General features: G+C 44.3%; 1 pseudogene; it reads right to left on the bottom strand.

Annotated features, from left to right (window-relative positions):
- The window catches only part of LOC110124132 (store-operated calcium entry-associated regulatory factor pseudogene), a 35,360-nt pseudogene extending 15,300 nt beyond the window's left edge, over positions 1 to 20,060 (bottom strand).
- Positions 20,061 to 20,445: the final 385 nt, after the last annotated feature.

Genomic DNA, 20,445 nt, shown 5'->3' with positions numbered 1-20,445 from the left:
TGCCATCCAACCATCTCATCCTCTGCCGTCCCCTTCTCCTCCTGCCTCTCAATCTTTCCCAGCATCAGGGTCTTTTCCAATGAGTTGGTTCTTTGCATCAGGTGGCCAAAGTATTGGCGCTTCAGCATCAGTCCTTCCAGTGAATATTCAGGGTTGATTTCCTTTAGGATACTTGATAGGTTTGATCTCTTTGAAGTCTAAGGGACTCTCAAGAGTCTTCTCCAGCAACACAGTTCAAAAGCGTACATAAAATGTACGGGACAGAAGCAGTGCAGGTCCATCTGAGATCAAAGCCCTGCCTCTCGCTGGAGCAGCCCCCTGAGCCCTATTTCTGGTCAGCCAGAGGAAGGCAGGGGAGCCAGGAATCCTGATTGCTTCCTGGCACCGAAGGCCTTCCTCTCCGTGTGCAGAAAGCAGAAGAGAAGGACGCAGGCTGAGCAGTAAACAAACACCAACGTTCCCTTAGTGGCCTGGAGCCATCTGAGCTCCTGAGCCAAACTTCCACTCCCCTGACAACCCCGACACAAAGGCAAGCCAGGAAGCCCCCGCCTCGGGGAGGCTGAATCTGGGCCAGCGGGTGGGCGGGGAGCTGGGCCCCTGTCACCTCACCCTCAGGGGACCCCTGCAAGGACGGCGCATTTTAGTCCAGGGGAGGACTGCCCCTGCCCAGTGTCCACACGCAGTCTGAACCCAGAGGCCACGTTCTTTCCAGCTGCCGCATCGCCCCTCTTAGAAAGAGAAGCATTTCAAAGATAAAAAAGGGTTTCCCGCTGCCGTGGCAGCAGAGAATCCAGTTGCCTCGCTGTAACTGATTAAACTTCCATTGTGCTGCTGTTTGGCATCCCCCTCAGGTCTTGTCTTGTGTCCTACGATTCTCTAACGTTTGCTCAGCTTCCAACTGTTTTATTTTTTCACGTCCATTACCTCGTTGGCGCAACTCACTCACTGTGTGAGGTGGGTGTCTAGTCACGTGTACTGGGAGCTCAGTCGTGTCCGACTCTTTGCCACGCCTTGAACTTTAGCCCGCCAGGCTCCTCCGTCCATGGAATTTTCCAGGCAAGAGTGGGTTGGCACTTCCTTCTCCAGGGGTCTAGTCACATCCCAGTTTACAAAGAAGGAAACTGAGGCCCCAGGAGCTTTGGAGAGTTTCCCAAGGTTACTCGGCTGAGAAGTGATGGAGACAGGATTTGGACCCAGACTGAAAACCAGGCCCATTCTTTTAACCACTGTGCTTCATCCGGGTTGTTAAAAACAAAGAAAAACAATTCAGTGGAGTCAATTTAAAGATCTTATTGGCCTTATTCAATTATTCATGGATCAGACAGCATCCCAACTAACAACTGGAAAAGAGTCGCCAGGAGCTGTACAAAATGAAAGACGTTTATAGGCAGAAGAGGATGGGGTGAGGAGGTGAGACTCGCAAAGAGCTGTTCGTTAGTGGCAAGGTCACCTTCCCTTGAGGGGACAGCAGGCTTCGATCAGACAGATCATGTCACTCGTGATAACCGGGTAATTCCAGACTGACTGGTTTAAGACGCTGTTCCTAGGGAAGGCTGAAACTGTGAATAAGTTATATTTGAGTCTTTGTTTGGTAACATGGAACTTAGCACAAGTGACCCCATTTTGGGTCTGTTGTCTCTCTTTCTTTTCGAGTTTTTTTTTCTTGTTTTTTTTTGACCGTTTGTTTTAAAGTCTTTATTGGTTTTGGTACAACATTGCTTCTGCTTTATGTGTTGATTTTTTGGCCATGAATCATGTAGGATGTTAGTGCCCTGACCAGGGACCGAATCTGCGCTCTTGGCATTGGAAGCACAGTCTTAACCACTGGACCACCAGGGAAGTCCCTGCTGTCTCTTTTTAACAGGGCTCCGTGTTCAGTGCTTTGCTGTCATTAGTTCACTTAATCCTGGTGATGAGCTTGCAGTACAGGAGGACTTATTTAATCCCAAATTACCATTAGAGCTATAAAAACTTGGCAAGAGGAAGACACTTGCCCAGGTCACGTGGCGAGCCGCATCTGTCTGCCTGGAAAGTCCCAGAGACGCATTCCCTGATTCTCATGGAGAATAACCATGTCCCTCCACCACGGTGCAGGCTTGCTTGCTTGTCCTGGAGCTGAGCAGAGGGGAGTTGTGGGCAGGCCTGTGCGAGCTGCCTGGTTTGCCTCGGATCTGGGATGGGGGCATGGGAAGGCTTTCGTAACTTGGCAGGTGGGTTAGTTGGTGCGGCCTTGAGTCTTCTCCTCCGTCAGCTGTAGGAAGGGGAATGGAAATCAGCCTGACCCGTCTCCTTGCTCCCATTGTCTTCTCACTGGGTCCTTGAACCTTCCCCGTGGGAAGGACTCTCTCCAACTTGCCAAGGAAGAAGCAGAGGCTTGGAGTGGGGAGATGATTCATCTAAGGTCACGTAGCTCGTTGAGCAGGGATCCCAACCCAGGGCGGTCCAGAAGTTGGGTTCCTCCCTCTGCTCGAGACACCCCAAATGTTGAGGCCCCATTCAGGAGGGTCTCCTAAGGCCCTGCGAAGTTAAAGAAAGCATTAGTTACCTACGTGGGGCCTTTCTCTTCCATTTTTCTCGCTGCTTGACCCTCACCAGGCTCGGTGCCACGCTGGGGCTCCACACTAAGGCTGTCTTTGCCCAATTCTGTGCCCTCCAGACAGCATGAGCCTTGCCCTTTTCCTGCCCTCCCTTTCTAGAGGGGTAGCTGGGAAGCGCAAGGCACAGAGACAAAGCCAGGTGCCAGGGGCTTGAAAGGCTTACAACTCTTGCCAAGGAAAATGTTAGACTTCAGAGGGAGAAAGTTATCTTTCACACACTCCAGACCAATTCCCATTTTCTTGCCACTACACGCCTCGAAGATGTCTCTCTGGAAAACAAAAGATTAACGTTTTCACATTTGTTTAAGAGAGATGGTGAGATATGGAGATGTATATAAAAGAGTCTTGACTGGTCAGAGAAGCAGATGACAGCTTGGTTTGGGTCTTAGTTGTGCCTTGACAAAGCTGTGTGACCTTGGGCTAGTCACCTTCCTTCTCTGGGCCTCTGAACAAAATAAGAAAGTTGAAATAGATGATCTCTAAGTTTCCCTCTGCTCATCCCTGACTTTCTGTTAATTGAAATTTAGCATGACCTGTTTATGTCTTGCTCAGAGTAAGTTGTGTCTTGTCTATCAACTGGAGTTAAGGTAAATGTGTTGAGGTCCAGTCATATAATAGACTATCATTCAGCTATAAAAAAGAATGGGTGCTGGTAAATGCAACATCATGGATGCATCTCAGAAACATTCTATCAAGTAAAAGAAACCAGACACAAGGAACTGCAGGCTCTAAGAGTCCATCATAGGAAGTTAAAAACAGACAAAACTTAACTGTGGTGAGAAAAGTCAGAGACTGGTTGCTTTATGTGTGTGGAGGGGTGGTGATTATTGACTGCAGAGGAGCATGGGGAACTCTTTGGGGAGTAGAGGTGCTCCACACCTCAATCTGGGGGAGTTACAGCGGTATAAACAGGTGAGAATTCATCAGGCTGTACCCCTAGGATATATGCATTCTTTGGTACCTTAATAACTCAGTAAAACTCTGTTATAATATATAATCATATAAACCCTAATGCACAAATGTCATGTGCATGCAGGTATACATTTATAATCATACATGTATGTGTATTGCTCCTAGAACTGTTCACAATAGAAACCACTAGATGTATCCAAATGGAAAGTTTTGACAAAGCAATTACCAAACTATATACCCGTGAGTGTGCTCCAAGAGGAAGAAAAGGCATCTGAGCGTTTTTGATAAGAACTGTTTCTCGGTGTGACCGCGCTTTGGAGCATACCACCGTGTCTAAGAGATGAGGAGGAGAAAGCTTCAGTTTGGAGGAAGTCTGCTCAAGGCTCAGGGGAGCCCACAGTGGCGGGAAGGGGGCAGGAGACTTCTTTTCCAGATGCGGCCAAGTCAGTACCAAGCGCCGCCTTTCTCTTCTCGGCAGGACCCGAAGCCTTTAGGGGAAAGCGGTGTGTCTGGTCCAGGCCCCGCCCAGCTGCAGGCATCTTCCCATCACCCCCAGGCTGAGCCCAACCCTGGGTCACAGTGCCTGCCTTGGTGGCATCACCATATGAGTCAGCTCTGGCTGCCGTGACAAAGGGCCATGGACCAGAGCACTTAGTCGACAGAAATGTAAATGTTATCTCAGTTCTGCTGTGATCTCAGAGGTCCAAGGCCAAGGTGCTGGCAGGGTGGTTTCTTCCGAGGCCTCTCTCCTTCCTTATACGTGACTGTCTCCTCCGTGTGTGTTTGTGTGTCCATCCGGATTGCCTCTTCCTGTTAGGACACTTGAAGTATTAGATGAGGGCCCGTCTTATTTTAATCGAATCACCTCTTTTTATTTATCTTTGTGCGGAGTCTTCATTGCTACACAGGCTTTTTCTCTAGTGAGTGGGGGCTTCTCTTCCTTGCTGGGGCCCGGGCTCCTCACTGCCGCGGCTTCTCTTGCTGTGGAACGTGGGCTCTGGGGTGTGTGGGCTCAGGTTGTGGAGCACGGGCTTAGCTGCTCCACGTGGCACGTGGGATCTTCCGGGACCAGGGATCGAACCTGGGTCTCCTGCATTGGCAGGTGAACTCTTTACCACAGAGCCACCAAGGAAGCCCTGAATTACCTCTTCAAAAGCCCTGTCTCCAAACACAGTAACATTCTGAGTTACTGGGGTTAGGACTTCAGCGTGTGGGTTTGGGAGGTGGTTTTTTTTGGCTGCACTGTCTTAGTTGCTCTATGTGAGCCCTCTGTTGCGGTCTGCAGGATCTTTAGTGGTGGCGTGAAGCTCTTAGTTGCTGCATGTAGGAATGTGGGATCCAGTTCCCTGACCAGGGATTGAACCCAGGCCCCCTGCATTGGGAGCGTGGAGCCTTAACCACTGGACTGCCAGGGAAATCCCAGCATATGGGTTTTGAGGGGACACTACTCAGCCCATAACACCCATCAGGGACACTTCCTGTCCAGTTGCAAAGGGAGCTTTCTAAAGCACAAGTGCGATTATGTGGCTCCCCACTCAGAAGTAGCCCATGTTATCTCACCGCTGATCCTCAGGATATATTTCACATTTCTCACCCCAACTCAAGGCCCCACTGCAGTCTGGCCCTGCCTCCTGCCTCTCCTCAACTCTCGCCATTCTCCCTCACTCTCTGCTCCTAACACGGCCTCCTTCCTGCTCTATTCCTGCCCCAGGGCCTTTGCACAAGTGGTCCCTTTGTCTGATGTGCCTGGGGAAAAGTTGCTTCTTGAGGAACTCATCTCTGATTCTCACCCTTGCAGATGGCGCTAGTGGTAAAGAACCTGCCTGCCAATGCAGGGGATGTAAGAGATGTGGGTTCAGTCCCTGGGTCAGGAAGATCCCCTGGAGGAGGACATGGCAACTCACTCCAGTATTCTTGCCTGGAGAATCCCATGGACAGAGGAGCCTGGAGGGCTATAGTCCACAGGGTTGCAGAGAGTCAGACATGACTCAGCACGTGTGCAGATGACTCAAAAAAATAAGGTTTTATCTACTCCTCCTCTCTCCTCTAGACCTTTTTATAATTCCTGGTGCTGATCTTGATACCTCCAGGAGCTTTTGTGTTTCAGAGCCTCAAACAGAACTTTCTAGGCTTATGGAAGGACCTCACCTGTACAGGACTTCAGATAGAGAGGGAGCTGTCTGTGGAGGGAGACTGGGGCAGAGGCAGTGATTGACTGGGGAGGAAGGGGCTGGAAGGGAAGGGGGTTTCTCAGGGCTGTTGATTTTGCAAAGCAGGAAGACAGGGAGTATCTCTGGGGTCCCAGGGTTCCAGCCTCCGGGAAGGCTGGAGAAATAGCCCTGAGAACTTGAGGCAGGCAGGTTTCCACAAATGGTGGGGAGGGAAACTTTTGGAATCAACAGGGGGTGGTCTTTGGAGCACAGAGAAGCAGGCCAATTGACTGCCATGGGGAGCAGAAGGATAAATGACGGCAGTAGCCTCTCAGCAGGCTGGGGAACAAATCCCACCCCTGTTTTCCCACTGTCACAGAAAGCCCCCGTCATTGATTCTTGTTTGAGCCCCTAACTGAGTAGCCCATAAAACCATGCCTGAGATGGACGTGCTTGCCACCCTGGTGAGTGGGGCCAGAGGGGCAACCTTACATGATTGAGGCAAGTAAGCTAATGTGACCTTGTGTGTGTCCGTATGGGACCTGGTCTCCAGAACAGGCTGACTTTAAAATGAGACTGTGTGCCATTTAACACGGGCCCCGAGTTAAATCCAACCTTCTCACTTCAGCCAGAATACATCAAAGTGACTCTTTCAGATCCAATAGCTTTTTTAGCCTGAGAAATGCCACTGAGATCCCAGCTCACAGCCTCTGGGCAGGTTCCAGAACTGGGTCCAGACGGGCCAGACCCGGCTGTCTTCCTGCATTTTCTCCTTTGCTTTCTGGTTGAGGATTGCACTTTTACCTCTCAGGGGTGGGACTGCTAGAGAGTATACAAGATGCTCAGTGAAATGTGAATTACAGGTAAACAGATAACTTGCACTAGAAGTTCTGGGCCCTGGAGAAGGAAGTGGAAACCACTGCAGTATTCTAGCCTGGGAAGTCCCATGGACAGAGGAGCCTGGCGGGCTACAGTCTATGGGGTTGCAAGAGTCAGACCTGACTGAGCAACTGAGCATGATAAAGCACACGTTATGGAGCAAATTGCTGCCTGCCTGTGATGGCCAGTTCTACCTGTCAGTTTGGCTGGACCACAGATATTTGGTTGACCATTATTCTTGATGTTTCTAACAAGGTGTTTTTAGGGGGATGAGATCAACATTTAAATTGAATTTTGAGTAAAGCAGATTGCCCTCCATAATGGGGGTGGGCCTCATCCGATCAGTTGAAGGCCTTGCTCAAATAAAGACTGGCTTCCACCAAGCAAGAAGGAATTCTGCTAGCAGATGGTCCTTGGACTCAAACTTCAATTCTTCCCTGGGCCTCTAGCCTGTAGGCCTACACTGCAGATTTTGAAATTATCAAACCTGCACAATTCTGTGAGCCAACTCCTTAAAATAAACCTCTCTATATACATATGTGCACCACCGTATACTTTTTAGCTTGCCCCACATCACGCTGCTCATATTCTGGTTAATTCTGCTCATCCTCTTAGGTGTCTGCTTAGATGGCATTTTCCACAGGAAGCCTTCCCTGACCACCACCTGCCCCACTGCCAAGCTGTGTGAGGGGCTGCCTCTGTGTTCCCAAAAAACCTGTAGGCTCTTCCTTGACTGCTCATCAAACTGAGCGTTAATTTTCCCATTACAGAGATTTGCAAACTGGGTATTAATGATTTGTGTCCCCAAGTAGATTATGAGCAAAAGCCGTGTTTTACTCACAAGGCCTGGTTCACAGTTGCTAAATGATGAATGAATGAAAGAATGAATGACATGAGTATGTGTGAATGCTTACATGAGTTCCTGTTCCTGCTGTAACAAGTGTTACAAAGCAAAAATCAGCTGGGTAAAATTTAAAGATGTTACTTGCTTTATTTAACAGTATTCATAAATTGGGCAGAATCCCATGTAGCAAATAAAAAGGAGCTCTCCTCGATGCCATACAAAATGAAGGATGTTATAGGCAGAAAGGGTGGGGCAAGGAAGCTGTACTCACAAAAAGTGGATTGCTTTTGGCGAGGTCATCTTCCTAAAGAGGATGGCAGGGGTTTGTCATGCAGATGACCTGACTAGCGCTTACCAGGTAATTCCCGATGGACTGGTTTAAGTTTCCATTCCTGGGAAAGGGGAAACTGTAATAAAGCTAGGTATTAAGTCTCAGTTTGGTTACTTGGTATTTAGTATAAGTGACTCCATTTGGAGCCTGTTGTCTCTCTCACTTTTGTTTTTAATAATTGCCCACTTTTGGTCAAGCTCTTAGTCTAACTGAGAGATGTGATCAAAATGTAAGGCATCAGCCCTACTTCCAGCTACCTCTCTGGAGTTCTTACAGTTTTTACTGACCCTCCATGTGGTATTTACAAGTCATGACATCTTTACTGAATCTCTGTGATATTCACAGGTCACAACTTCAGGTTTGCTTATTTTAAGCTGACCATTCTCTTCGTTCCTTTTCTGACATTCTAGTCTTCAAGAGATCATCTGCTTGGTGATCAGCAGTTGCCAACATGAACTGAAAGCTTTCGAGAGAATACAGTATACCAGGGGAACTACTTCGATTACTATCAGCAGGATACTTCTCAGTGTCTGGAGTGTGCTTCAAGAGCTATGTTCCCAAGACCCAAACCAATCAGAATCTAATGAGCCAAAGAAAGTAGTCAATTTCTTAAGCCAACTGCCTAGTTCAGTGACCTTAGGTAGCTGAGTTTCAGTTTCTCCAGAAGTATTAATCCAGTTGCAGCAAGTGGTGTTGGCCATTGCCCAAGCAGCTCCTCGCTCAGCCAGAAGATAATCAAGGGGATAGCCTATGAGCAGGAAAAACTGTGGTCAGAGAATTTAAGAATTTTTGTAGGGCAGCAATTGCTTTAGCAGCAGATTCTACAAAATCTTCAAAAGTTAAGGAGAAGTTTCTGATCATAGTTTTGCATTTACTCTTAGCAAGGTGAGGAGTGATCTACCAAAGGGAGATAATTTTGAATCATGAATTGTTGCTATTCTTGTTCAGTCATTAAGTCTTTGCAACCCCATGAACTGTAGCACGCCGAGCTTTCCTGTCCTACACTATCTCCCAGAGTTTGCTTCAGACTCACATCCATTGAGTTGGTGATGCCGTCCAACCATCTCATCCTCTTTTCCCTCTTTTGTTGCCCTCGTTTTCTCCTGCCCTCAATCTTTCCCAGCATCAGGGTCTTTTCTAGTGAGTCGGCTCTTTGCATCAGGTGGCCAAAGTATTAGAGCTTCAGATTCATCAGCCCTTCCAGTGAATATTCAGGATTGATTTCCTTTAGGATTGACTGTTTGATTTCCTTGCAGTCCAAGGGACTCTCAAGAGTCTTCTCCAGCACCACAGTTCAAAAGCATCAATTCTTTGGTGCTCAGACTTCTTTATGGTCCAACTCACATCCATACATGACTATAGGGAAAACCATAGCTTTGACTATATGGACCTTTTTCAACAAAGTGATGTTTCTGCTTTTCCCATTTGAGTCTGTGGCTCAGGACTAGGAAGGTGACAGCCATAGAGGTCAGTAAAATTTAAGAGTTGGTAGAACACACAAGAGGTTTTCTTCTGCTTACCTTTGCCTTAGGTTCCTTTCCTTACAAACAGCCTGGATGCAAGGCTATCTGGGTTTGGAGTTGTCAATCAGAGGTAAGGAAATGGACTTGCAAGGTCAGAGAGAGGGGTATTGTATCTCTGACACAATAGAGAGGGGGCTGAGGAGTTTTATTGTTTGTTAGTTTTAAATATTTTATTTTAATTTTAAATATTTTGTTTTAATTATTTTAATTTTAAATATTTATTTTAATTTATTTTATTTGTCTGCACTGAGTCTTATCTGCAGCACTTCAGATCTTTGATCTTCACTGTGGCATGTGGAAATTTTAGTTACAGCATGTGGGATCTACTTCCCTGACCAGGAATCAAACCCGAGATCCCTGTATTGGGGGAGGGGGGCATCTTAGTCCCTAGACCATCAGGGAAGTCCCTGTTTATTTGATTGTTTTTTTGAGAAACTGAGGAGTCCAAAATCAGGAAGAAGTTTATGAGACAAGCAGAAAGAACAACAGGATCACCAGCATCAAAGCAAATCCATAGTCTGTGTATTCTCCTTTGCAGTGGCCTGAGTTATGTGAGCAGTAACCTTTCCAGGCCAGAGCAGGGGAAAAATGGGCGAAAGAATTATAAAGAGCTTCTTGGTGTAAGAATTAGGAAAAGAATGGTCAGAAAGGGAAGGAGGAATGGAAAGAAACATGCTTGATCCTCTTGATCTGATGCCTTGGGAGGAAGCAGTCTGCCTCCAGGTTGACCACTTCCAGGTCCATTTGATTGTGAAGTCTCTGGTATTTGCATATGACCTGATGTCAGATGGGGTCTTCTTCATTGTGAAATATGTCCCAAAGTTTCAACACCTTGTCATTTGGCCCTGGTGTCAGTGGTCAGGGATACTTGCTATGGTCCTTCACATGAATCTCACTTTCCCAACATCATCAGAGTAGAACAATAATAAGTGCATGTGAACAACAGAAGGCCTTGTCATTGTTGTTGTTCAGTTGCTAAGTCGTGTCTGACTCAACCTTCTTTATGGTCCAGCTCTCACATCCATACATGACTGCTGGAAAAACCATCAGCTTTGACTATATGGACCTTTGTCGGCAAAGTGATGTCTCTGCTTTTTAATACACTGTCTAGGTTTGTCATAGCTTTCCTTCCAAGGGCAAGCATCTTTTCATTTCATGGCTGCAATCACCACCCACAGTGCTTTTGGAGCCCAAGAAAATAAAATCTGTCAGTATTTTCACTTTTTTCCTGTCTATTTGCTATGCAGTGATGGGACCGGATGCTATGATCTTCGTTTTCTGAATGTTGAGTTTTAAGCCAGCTTTTTCACTCTCCTCTTTTACCTTCATCAAGAGGCTCTTTAGTTCCTCTTTGTTTTCTGCCATTAAAGTGGTATCATCTGCATATCTGAAGTTGTTGATATTTCTCCCAGCAATCTTGATTCCAGCTTGAAATTCATCCAGCCCAATATTCCCCATGATATACTCTGAATATAAGTTAAATAAGCAGGTTGACAATATACAGCCTTGACGTACTCCTTTCCCAATTTTGAACCAATCCATTGTTCCACGTCTGACTCTAACTGTTGCTTCTTGACTTGCATACAGGCTTCTCAGGAGGTAAGGTGGTCTGCTATTCCCATCTCTTTAAGAATTTTCCACAGTTTGTTCTGATCCACACAGACAAAGTCTTTAGCATAGTCAACGAATCAGAAGTAGTTTTTTTTGGAAGTCCTTGCTTGGCCATACTTACAGATCTAATTAGGGTTCATTATAATGCAAATGACAAAGAAATTGTTTTAAGATAATAGATAGAATTATGACTGATAACAATATACCCAGGACACATCAGAATTTTAGGAATTCTGTATAATTTCTGAAATACTTATAACTTGTACCTTTATGTTGTTATCGCTTAATCGCCAAGTCACGTCCAACTCTTTTGTGACTCCATAGACAGTAGCCTTCCAGACTCCTCTGTCCATGGATTTCCCAGGCAAGAATACTGGAGTGGGTAGCCATTCCCTTCTCCAGGGGATCTTCCTGACCAGGGATTGAACTCATGTCTCCTGCATTGGCAGGCAGATTCTTTACCACTGAGCCACCTGGGAAGCCCTATATCTTTGTGAGTACAACATAAAGAAGGCTTGACATTAGGTTTTTTTTTTTATATTAGTTCTTATGTGACAGTCCTTCCCCTGTAATTTAATATGTCAAATAAGCTGGATTAGCTTGTTGTTTTTGTTGTTGTTCAGTCGCTCAGTTGTGTCCGACTCTTTGCAACCCCATGGACTACAGCATGCCAGGCTTCCCTGTCCATCACCAACTCCCAGAGCTTACTCAAACTCATGTCCATTGAGTCAGTGATGCCATCCAACCATCTCATCCTCTGTCATCCTCTTCTCCTGCCTTCAATCTTTCCCAGCATCAGGGTCTTTTCCAATGAGTCAGTTCTTTGCATCAGGTGGCCAAAGTATTGGAGCTTCAGCATCAGTCCTTCCAATGAATATTCAGGGTTGATTTCCTTTAGGATTGACTGGTTTGATCTCCTTGCAGTCTAAGGGACTCTCTAAGAGTCTTCTCCAGCACCACAGTTCAAAAGCATCAGTTCTTCAGTGCTCAACCTTCTTTATGGTCCAGCTCTCACATCCATACATGACTACTGGAAAAACCAGCTTTGACTATATGCACATTTGTTGGCAAAGTAATGTCTCTGCTCTTTAATATACTGTCTAGGTTTGTCATAGCTTTTCTTCCAAGAAGCATGCATCTTTTAATTTCATGGCTGCAGCCACCATCTGCAGTGATTTTGGAGCCCAAGAAAATAATTAGTTTAACATCCCCCTTTTTCTAAGGAGAGAGAACATGTCTTCTGAGATGTTCCAGGGATCCTTTCAAAGTTACTTCTAAGTCAAAAAGACTTCATTTAGAATTTGATTTGGTGGAGTTTGTTTAAAAAAAAAAAAGAGAAGTCTTCGATACTTGACTAAATAAAGACCACAGTTATATAATGAAGCAACACTTACATATCTGTTTAACCAAAGTGACAATAAAATATTTCAAAGGCAAAAGAAAAGATTACACAGTCCTAAGCAAAACTTAGCTCTTTTATTATTGAGAAAACTCAGTTTTCTTAAATACTCAAAGATGGCACAAAGAATAGGAAACTGTTCTGTAAGACATAAAATCTTTGCATTCTAGGCAGATTACTCAAAAGGTGAAGAAAAACCTTTCACAATATCTTTCTTATCAAGAGCAGACCAATAGTCTAAAAAAAGAAAAAGAACTTTGAGAAAGCTGAATTCTGATTTTGTACCAGTACACTTTTAATATAAAAAACTCCCTTTTTAACTTTAATTCATTCTAGTCTGAGCTTGACCATGCATAAAATTCCTTTCCTAAGAATCCTTTTGCACAAAACTCCCGCAAGTTATTTTTTCACATCCTTTCAGATTTTGTCCTATGTATTTTTTCTGTTTCTCACCCTGGATCAATCATTTTGCTTTTTTACCTAATTTTCATAAACATTTGTTTTCTTTTGCCCTTATTATTTCTAAGTAGTTTTAGTTACATGTATTGATCAGAATTCTTAGCTCTTAGAACCTTCAATTTCTAGTGAAGACTAAGAAATAAGCAAGTATAGACTGTCTCTTTCACTAGTGTCTTTAAATTGGCAAATTTATGAATAATGCATGAATAAACTCTAGAAGCATATGCTTCCTCACAGTACAATTTTTTAAATGAGGAAGAAGACATGTTTACTGGTAGACTCAAATAGCTTTAGTTTCTCTGAGAAGATGTTAAAAGTGGGTAAAACTGTATTCAGTAATTAAGTGTTTGGAGATGATCTAGATATTCAATGAGTTTCCATCATTTAAATCATTAAAACCTAAAAGTTTCAAATTACAAAAAATATTTGGCAAACTACTAGATATGCTTTTACACGTAGTTATTTCTGAAAGTTCGCCTACAAACTCTTATTTCATTTACAACTGTCTACATCTCTTGTTCTTAACAATTATATTTTGACTATCTGTGAAAGCTTCTTAAGATGTTGAACAAAGTCAGCCATCATCCCAAGCTATTTTTCTTGCCAACAGATTCTTTAATAGAAATAACATGAGCTTATTTGACTTTAGTAAGCCTGAGTAAAAGTTTTACATTTAATACTGATAATTCTAAAGACAGACCTGTTTTAATCAAATAAAAAAATTTAAACTAGTTTTTATTTACTAAAATTTAGCCTAAATGTTTTATTTACTAAATATTTCAATGGTAAGTTGGAAAATATTTGGATTAATTTCTATACTTTTGAGAGTCTAGAAGCATTTATTTTCCTTCAAGTCAATTAAATAAAACTCTTTTAAAAGTTAATCTTAGCAATACCACTCAAAGGTAGAAAAATATCACACACCTACAACATACATTCGTAGATGTAAATCAATATTTAGATAAATGCAAACAGAGATCTTCTAGCTTTAACATATTTAGCCATGAAATGGACATGATAATGTAAAATCCATTAGCTTATAAAAGAATAGTTGAATTCAAACTTTTTTTTGGCAATTGAAATAAGTGTACCTGCTGGGATGGTTAAAATTTTTCCTATTAATATTTTTGAAGAAGACACAATATTTGTATTCATCCTTGGCAAGTAATCTTTATGAAAGTTGTGGGCTAGATTTTTAGGGAAGGATCTTCTATGGCAGTCTGTATTTTTAAAAAGCTTTCTGCTCCCTTGTTTTCAGTCTTAGGAATTGGAGATGGTAAAGATAAGTGGACTTTGAATTGTTTCTAGAGCAGCACTTCAAATTTTGCAGAAATCTGAAAGCCAAGGACAATTGTTTTTAATTCCTCAAAGAATGAGTTGTAGCCTAAATGATACCTAGGGGCTGATCTGGCCTTCCAGATACTTAATACATTATCTTCAATTTGCTTCTTTATATGAGGGAGAAGATTTCCAACTAAGATGGAAATTGAATGAGTTCTGTGGTCTGGATGTAGGACTGTCTTTAGAATGTTTTAGTAAATCTTTCCTCAAGAGTTTCAGAAGATTTTACTTTTCCTCTAGATACACTTAGCTTAAGGGGAAAGGCTTTTAAAAATATTCCTATCAGGCTCTGAATACTTGCTTCCAATTTGGCCAACATTTGACAACTAAGCCACATTAAAAACCCTTTCAAAAAGAAATCCTTTCAAATATCTTGTTAGGTTTCAGCTGAGACAAGCAAGAAGTATTTCTGATGGTACTGAACCAGCCCCTGGACACAGGAGCCATCCCCAAAGAAAGGCACAAAAGATAGCATCCGTCCGTGATCTAGGGCCACTCCTGAAGAGAGCCAAAGGAAAGAAGGACTTAGACTGTTCCCGTGAGAGCTGGCTGTGGACCCTAGCCACAAATGGAGTTCAACCCACATTTCTTTCCGGCCATATTTTGGCCTCCCAGCCTGGCAGTTACCAAGTCAAGCTGTCAGGACCCTGACAGGAAGGAAGGTGACAGCTGTCCCTGGGAGAGAAAGGTCAATAACCATTGGGTCTAAACTTGGAAAGGGACAATATGAAATGATATTTTCTTCTCTCCACCAAGCACTAGAGGCAGAGATTCGGGGAAGCTGATGTTGGGAAGAATTCTCACCCTTCGCTGGCTTCTCCCAGTTCTCCATGGATTGCGTTAGCAGGCTCTAGTATCTACCAGAATTTAGCATAGCCTTCCGTTAATTTTAATGCTGGTTTCCCTTGGCTGTTTAAGGGACTAGCAGAGCAGTTCACCAGAAGATCCTTTAGGGATCCATTAACCCTCGGAGGGGCCCGTTCGGGAGTTCTGCTTCAATGGGCTTCCCTGGTGGCTAGGTCGGTGAAGAACCCTCCTGCAACGAGAAGATGTGAGTTCAGTCTGTGGGTCAGGAAGATCCCCTGGAGAAGGAAGTGGCAGCCCACTGCGATATTCTTGCCTGGGAAATCTCATGGACAGAGTTGCCTGGTGGGCGTTGCAATGAGTTGGACATGACTTAGTGACTAAACCACCACCACCACCTTCAAGGGTAGATATGAAGACATTCAAGTTGATGTGGGAGGATTTGCATAAAACCTTTGAGGAAGAGCTTTTCTTTCCAGTGTCCCAGTTGACTACCAATGAGACGCTGTCCCACTGGGGACAGTATTTTCATGATGGAGCCCTAGCACACACATTGCAGCGGATGAGGCCCAGGTGTTATTTTAGGTTTCTGGCCTTGGAGCATTTGCAGCTTGATGGACCTTTGTTTACAATCCTTTCAGAGTGCTCAGCTCTAGTCATAAGTCCAGTCAGGTCAGTGGCCTCCCATTCTATTTTCTGCTTTTTATTGAACCGCTAATCTCAAGAGATAATCCATTTACAAGCAGGGCAGCCAGAGCGGGTTGGGTGGCATCGTTTATTGTGTGGAACCCGAACACCGAAGGAAGAGAGGTTCCAAATGGGCTTTAAAGGCTGGTACAGATTCATCTCTGTTTTGTTTGCATGTTTGAATAACAGACCCATCAGTGCAGGCACAAAGACTAGAAAGAGCTTCTAAAAGATCAGTTTCTATTTTGCAAGCTTTTTCTGGTCCATAAGGAGACCATGTTGAAAACTGAGGATCTCACATATCATCCTTGGGGTTCTGACCTTCTGCTTCCTGAATCCATTTTTGAGCTTCCCAGGTGGCACTAGTGGTAAAGAACACACCTGCCAATGCAGGAGATATAAGAGACGTGGGTTCGATCCCTGGGTCAGGAAGATTCCCTGGAGGAGGGCATGGCAATCCACTCCAGTATTCTTGCCTGGAGAATCCCATGGACAGAGGAGCCTGGCAGGCTGCAGTCCACGGGGTCGCACAGAGTCGGACACAACTGAAGCAACTTAGCAGCAGCAGCAACAGGTCTTTACCAGCATGCGCACAAGATGCTAAAGACCTGGCAACCTGGGGTCACGGGCCTCATTAAGAACGCTAAATTTTTCAGAAAAGTTTTGGGGATCTTCCCTGGGTTTAGAAAATTCTTTACTCCTTCATTTGGTCCTTGACCAAGGGGTGAAAGTTCCCTGGAGAGGATCACCTGCAGCCTCAGGGGGTCTTATTTTATTTTTCTATCACTTTAATATAAGACTGAAATAGACTGCTACAGCGACACTGCAGTTTACACAGAGAATTGCATGATTTTGCTGTTAGAAGACATTTGTTGAAGCATTTGAACTTTACCTCTTTAAAAAATACATGTGGTCCATCAACAACAGATGAATGTGTGTCTGTATTCAGTTCAGTCCCTCAGTTGTGTCCAACTCTTTGTGACCCCACGGACTGCAGCACACCAGGCCTCCCTGTCCATCACCAACTCCTGGAGCTTGCTCAAACTCACGTCCATCGAGTTGGTGATGCCATCCAACCATCTCATCCTCTGTCGTCCCCTTCTCCTCCTGCCTTCAATCTTTCCCAGCATCAGGGTCTGCATACATATATATTAATGTGTGTGTGTCTGTGCTCAGTCACATCCGACTCTTTGCAAACTCATGGACTGTAGCCTGCCAGGCTTCTCCGTCCATGAAATTTTCCAGGCAAGAATACTGGAGTGGGTTGCCATTTCCTACTCCAGAGGATCTTCCCAACCTAGGGATCGAACCCGTGTCTCTTGTGTCTTCTGCATTGGCAGGTGGATTCTTTACCATTGCACCACCTGGAAAATATGTGTATATATACACATACACACACATATACATATAATAATACTTCTACTCAGCCATTAAAATCAATGAAATTCTGCCATTTGAAACAACATGGATAGACCTAGACAGTATTGTGCTTAATGAAATAAGTCAGACAGAGAAAGACAAATATTGTCTGCTACCACATTTATGTAGAATCTAAAAGATAAAATGAATGAATATAACACAACAAATTCACAGACATAGAGAATAAGCTAGTGGCTACCAGTGGGGAGCAGGTAGTGGGGAAGGAGAAAATAGGGGTAGGAGATTAACAGGCATAAAATCCTATGTGTAAAATAAATAAGCTAGGGAATTCCCTAGTGGTCCAGTGGCTAGGACTCTGCACCCTCACTGCCCAGGGCCTGGGTTGGGGAATTAAGATCCCACAAACCAAGCAGCACACCCAAAAGTAAATAAATATAATTAAATAAGCTCAAAGGATATATTGTACAGCACAGGAAATATAGCCAATAATTATAATAACTTGAAATATAGTATAATATATAAAAATATTGAATCGCTATGTTATGTGCCTGAAATGAACACCATATTTAAATCAGTTATATTTCCATTCTTAAAACGAAATGGAGGTTTCAAGGTTTTTTTCCAGCACACAATCCTTCACAACAACCTTCTAGATACTTATTTTCTACCTTTTCCTAAGAAAAGATAATTCTCATTTACCAGAACCCCAGACACCAGTGAAGAATTCAAAGCTCCTAAGCTCAGAAGTGATCAAAACACACAGATAAGTATAATTAGTAGTCAAAGGCTTGGTTTAAATGTTTGAAGAACAGTAAACACCCACTGGGAGGAGGGCATGGCAACCCACTCCAGTGTTCTTGCCTAGAGAACTCCCCATGGACAGAGAAGTCTGGTGGGCTACATATAGTCCACGGGGTCGCAAAGAGTCGAACCTGACTGAATGAGTAAGCACAGCACAAACACCCACTAAAAAATACCAACTAGATTATCATTGCTTTTACGAGGTAATGACTCATCAACTAAAACCACCTAAGTCTGAAATTTCCTGTATTTATTGTCTGTTGGTATAAAGCCTTCATTCTTAACTCTTCTTATGCCATCCCATTCTTAACTCTTTTATAAATTAAACAATACACTTTTAGCATCCCACAGTAATCATCACTTTCAAAAGTTATACATCTACATGCTACACAAACATGCATTTCTCTAGATAAGCATTTTGTCACATATCACCATCCTGAAATAGTACAAAATTTAAAAAAATGAAACACCACAAAACTGGTGCATATTCCTTTTCCCCACTTGTTAGCAGGTAGCACTTTTTAAAAAAGAGAAAGCGATGAAAAACCAGAAATTGTGCAACCAGTGTTTGACTTCAACTCTTTTCTTTCTTATCATCTTCTAGTACCACCCTGTCCTGGCACTGTCCTGAATCTTGTCTCTGAGCTTGAATATGCTGAGGAGCAACCCGTTCCCCCGAGAAGTGGTAAGCAGGGCCCTTGCCCAGGCTGGAGGACGAGAGAGGGTGAGATAGGTGCTACAATGCATCTGAGAATGGGCGTCACTGCTCTGTGGCTGCCAAATACTCCAATATTCCTCCAGTTCCCAAGCCAGTGCGGAACCTTGGTCCTAAATGCTCATTTCCCCGCTGTCCTGCTCAAGCGCTGCCAAAACCCGAGGTTGCACCATGTGGACCTGTAAACTCAGACTTCACGCGTTGGGGACACGGTCCCGCTGATTTGGTGAACCTCTAATAACGATGGGAATATGGAGGATACTTGGGATATGGGGGAGGAGAATCTTGACAGTCACAAAGGAACAATTTGTAAACTGCTCAGGCAAGAGCAGGTAGCTTCCAGGATAACAATCACCTCATTGATGCCACAGGAATCTGGACGGTAGGACTCATAATAATCAGAGAAACAGTTAAAGCTGTGATTTCCTCCAGGCTGTCTCACCTTCTTCCGGCCAAGTTGCATGCAATCTAAGTTATACCCCAAGATACAGGAACCTCTTAGTTCCTCTTGGGAACAGGCTTCAGAGGATTCATAGTTTTTCCGGCTCGGCGTAGTTTTTTCCAATTTGCACTCGATATCTGAACCGGTCTTACATTCTCCTGTGCACTGTAACCAACCCACCCTCTGTTCTGACACTGTATGAATTTGGGGGCATAAGCATCACGTCCAGCCATGCCTCCAACACGTCTCCCTGTGGGACTGGAGCCAACCCACAGGAAGTGGTAGAACCATCCTAGTGGATGGTAAGAGCTTTTACATCCCACAGTGGTATTCTGTCCAGGTTGTTCCAGCCCCAGGCAGGGTCGCAATCAGCAAGCAAGACAGGAGGTTGAGGAGAGGGCAGGGTCGACCACTTCTGGCCCACTGGTCCTGGTGGTGCTCAGTGACAATGGAGGAGACTGGTATGAGTTACGTCACGCTCACGGTCTTTTATTTTATGTGCACCTTATACCTTTTAATTTTTCATTAGCCTTTGTCAATGACTCTTAATGAAGCTATTTTGGAGTTTTGAAGCCCTTTGGAGGCTTCTGCATGACAACTAAATCAGGAAACCTATTGTTTGTTTGATTGGAGAGCCCTTGCTTTCAAGTGCATTTCTTAAGTGACCTTGTCTTAAACCATTCCTCTTAATAGCCATTATACTTCTAGGTCATCTTAGCCTGGGACCACAGCTCTTAGACGTAAACAAGCAAGTATGCTGAAAGTGTGCTCAGTTCGTGGGGACCTCAGGATCCCATTTCTTCAGCAAAGCCTTGGGTCTCTTGGAGCCAAGTTAATATGTTAATATTATACTTAGGAGGCATGTGCCACTGGGTTGAGAATTTTGTGTGGTTTTACAGTGTACCTCATTACACAGAAGTTTTCTTTAGGCTGATGCGTGACCTAGTGTCAATCTAACCCATTCTGTGATCAACGTGTTCCAACACAAGAGTCTTGGAGCTAGGTGGTGAGTGCCCTAACAGCTTTGAAGTGCTCGGTCCATCCCCACCAGTGTTGCAGCTTTTTGGCTTCTGAAATTCCCACCAGAAATAGCCTTTCTTTCCTGTTATTGTTAACACCCCAGCAATAACCAGAGTTGTTACTGCGGACTGGCCCAGAGGAGGCCTTGCGTGCACCACTAGCCATTCCGGTATGGACCTGGGGACTGGTGAAAAGACTGAACCAGCACATCCCCAAAGAATGAGGACTGTGGACTGGGATTCCGGTCAAATGGGCCACTGTGGGCTGAACTACCAACCCAAGATGGAATCCAGGGACTGAGCCAAGAGCTCAGAATCGGGACTGTCTGCTGACTCAAGCTGACCCGCCCTGGGCTGGAAAGTCAGGTACATCAGCGGCTCCGTGCAAAGCGAACAGAGCTCTGAACTGAGGAGAACTTACCCCCGGCCCTTGGAAATGGCAAGAAAGGCAGAGAACTAACGCGGTTTGTGCCTACCAACTCCTGTGTTTCTTGTCCCCAAAGTTGTCAGAGGTTTCCTCCAGATCCCATTGCTACCACAAAATCTGTTAA

Source organism: Odocoileus virginianus, unplaced genomic scaffold, assembly GCF_023699985.2.
Source record: "Odocoileus virginianus isolate 20LAN1187 ecotype Illinois unplaced genomic scaffold, Ovbor_1.2 Unplaced_Contig_2, whole genome shotgun sequence".
Taxonomy (NCBI): Eukaryota; Metazoa; Chordata; class Mammalia; order Artiodactyla; family Cervidae; genus Odocoileus; species Odocoileus virginianus.
The sequence above is the reverse complement of the archived record's forward strand: the minus strand, read 5'-3'. Positions and strand labels throughout refer to the sequence as shown.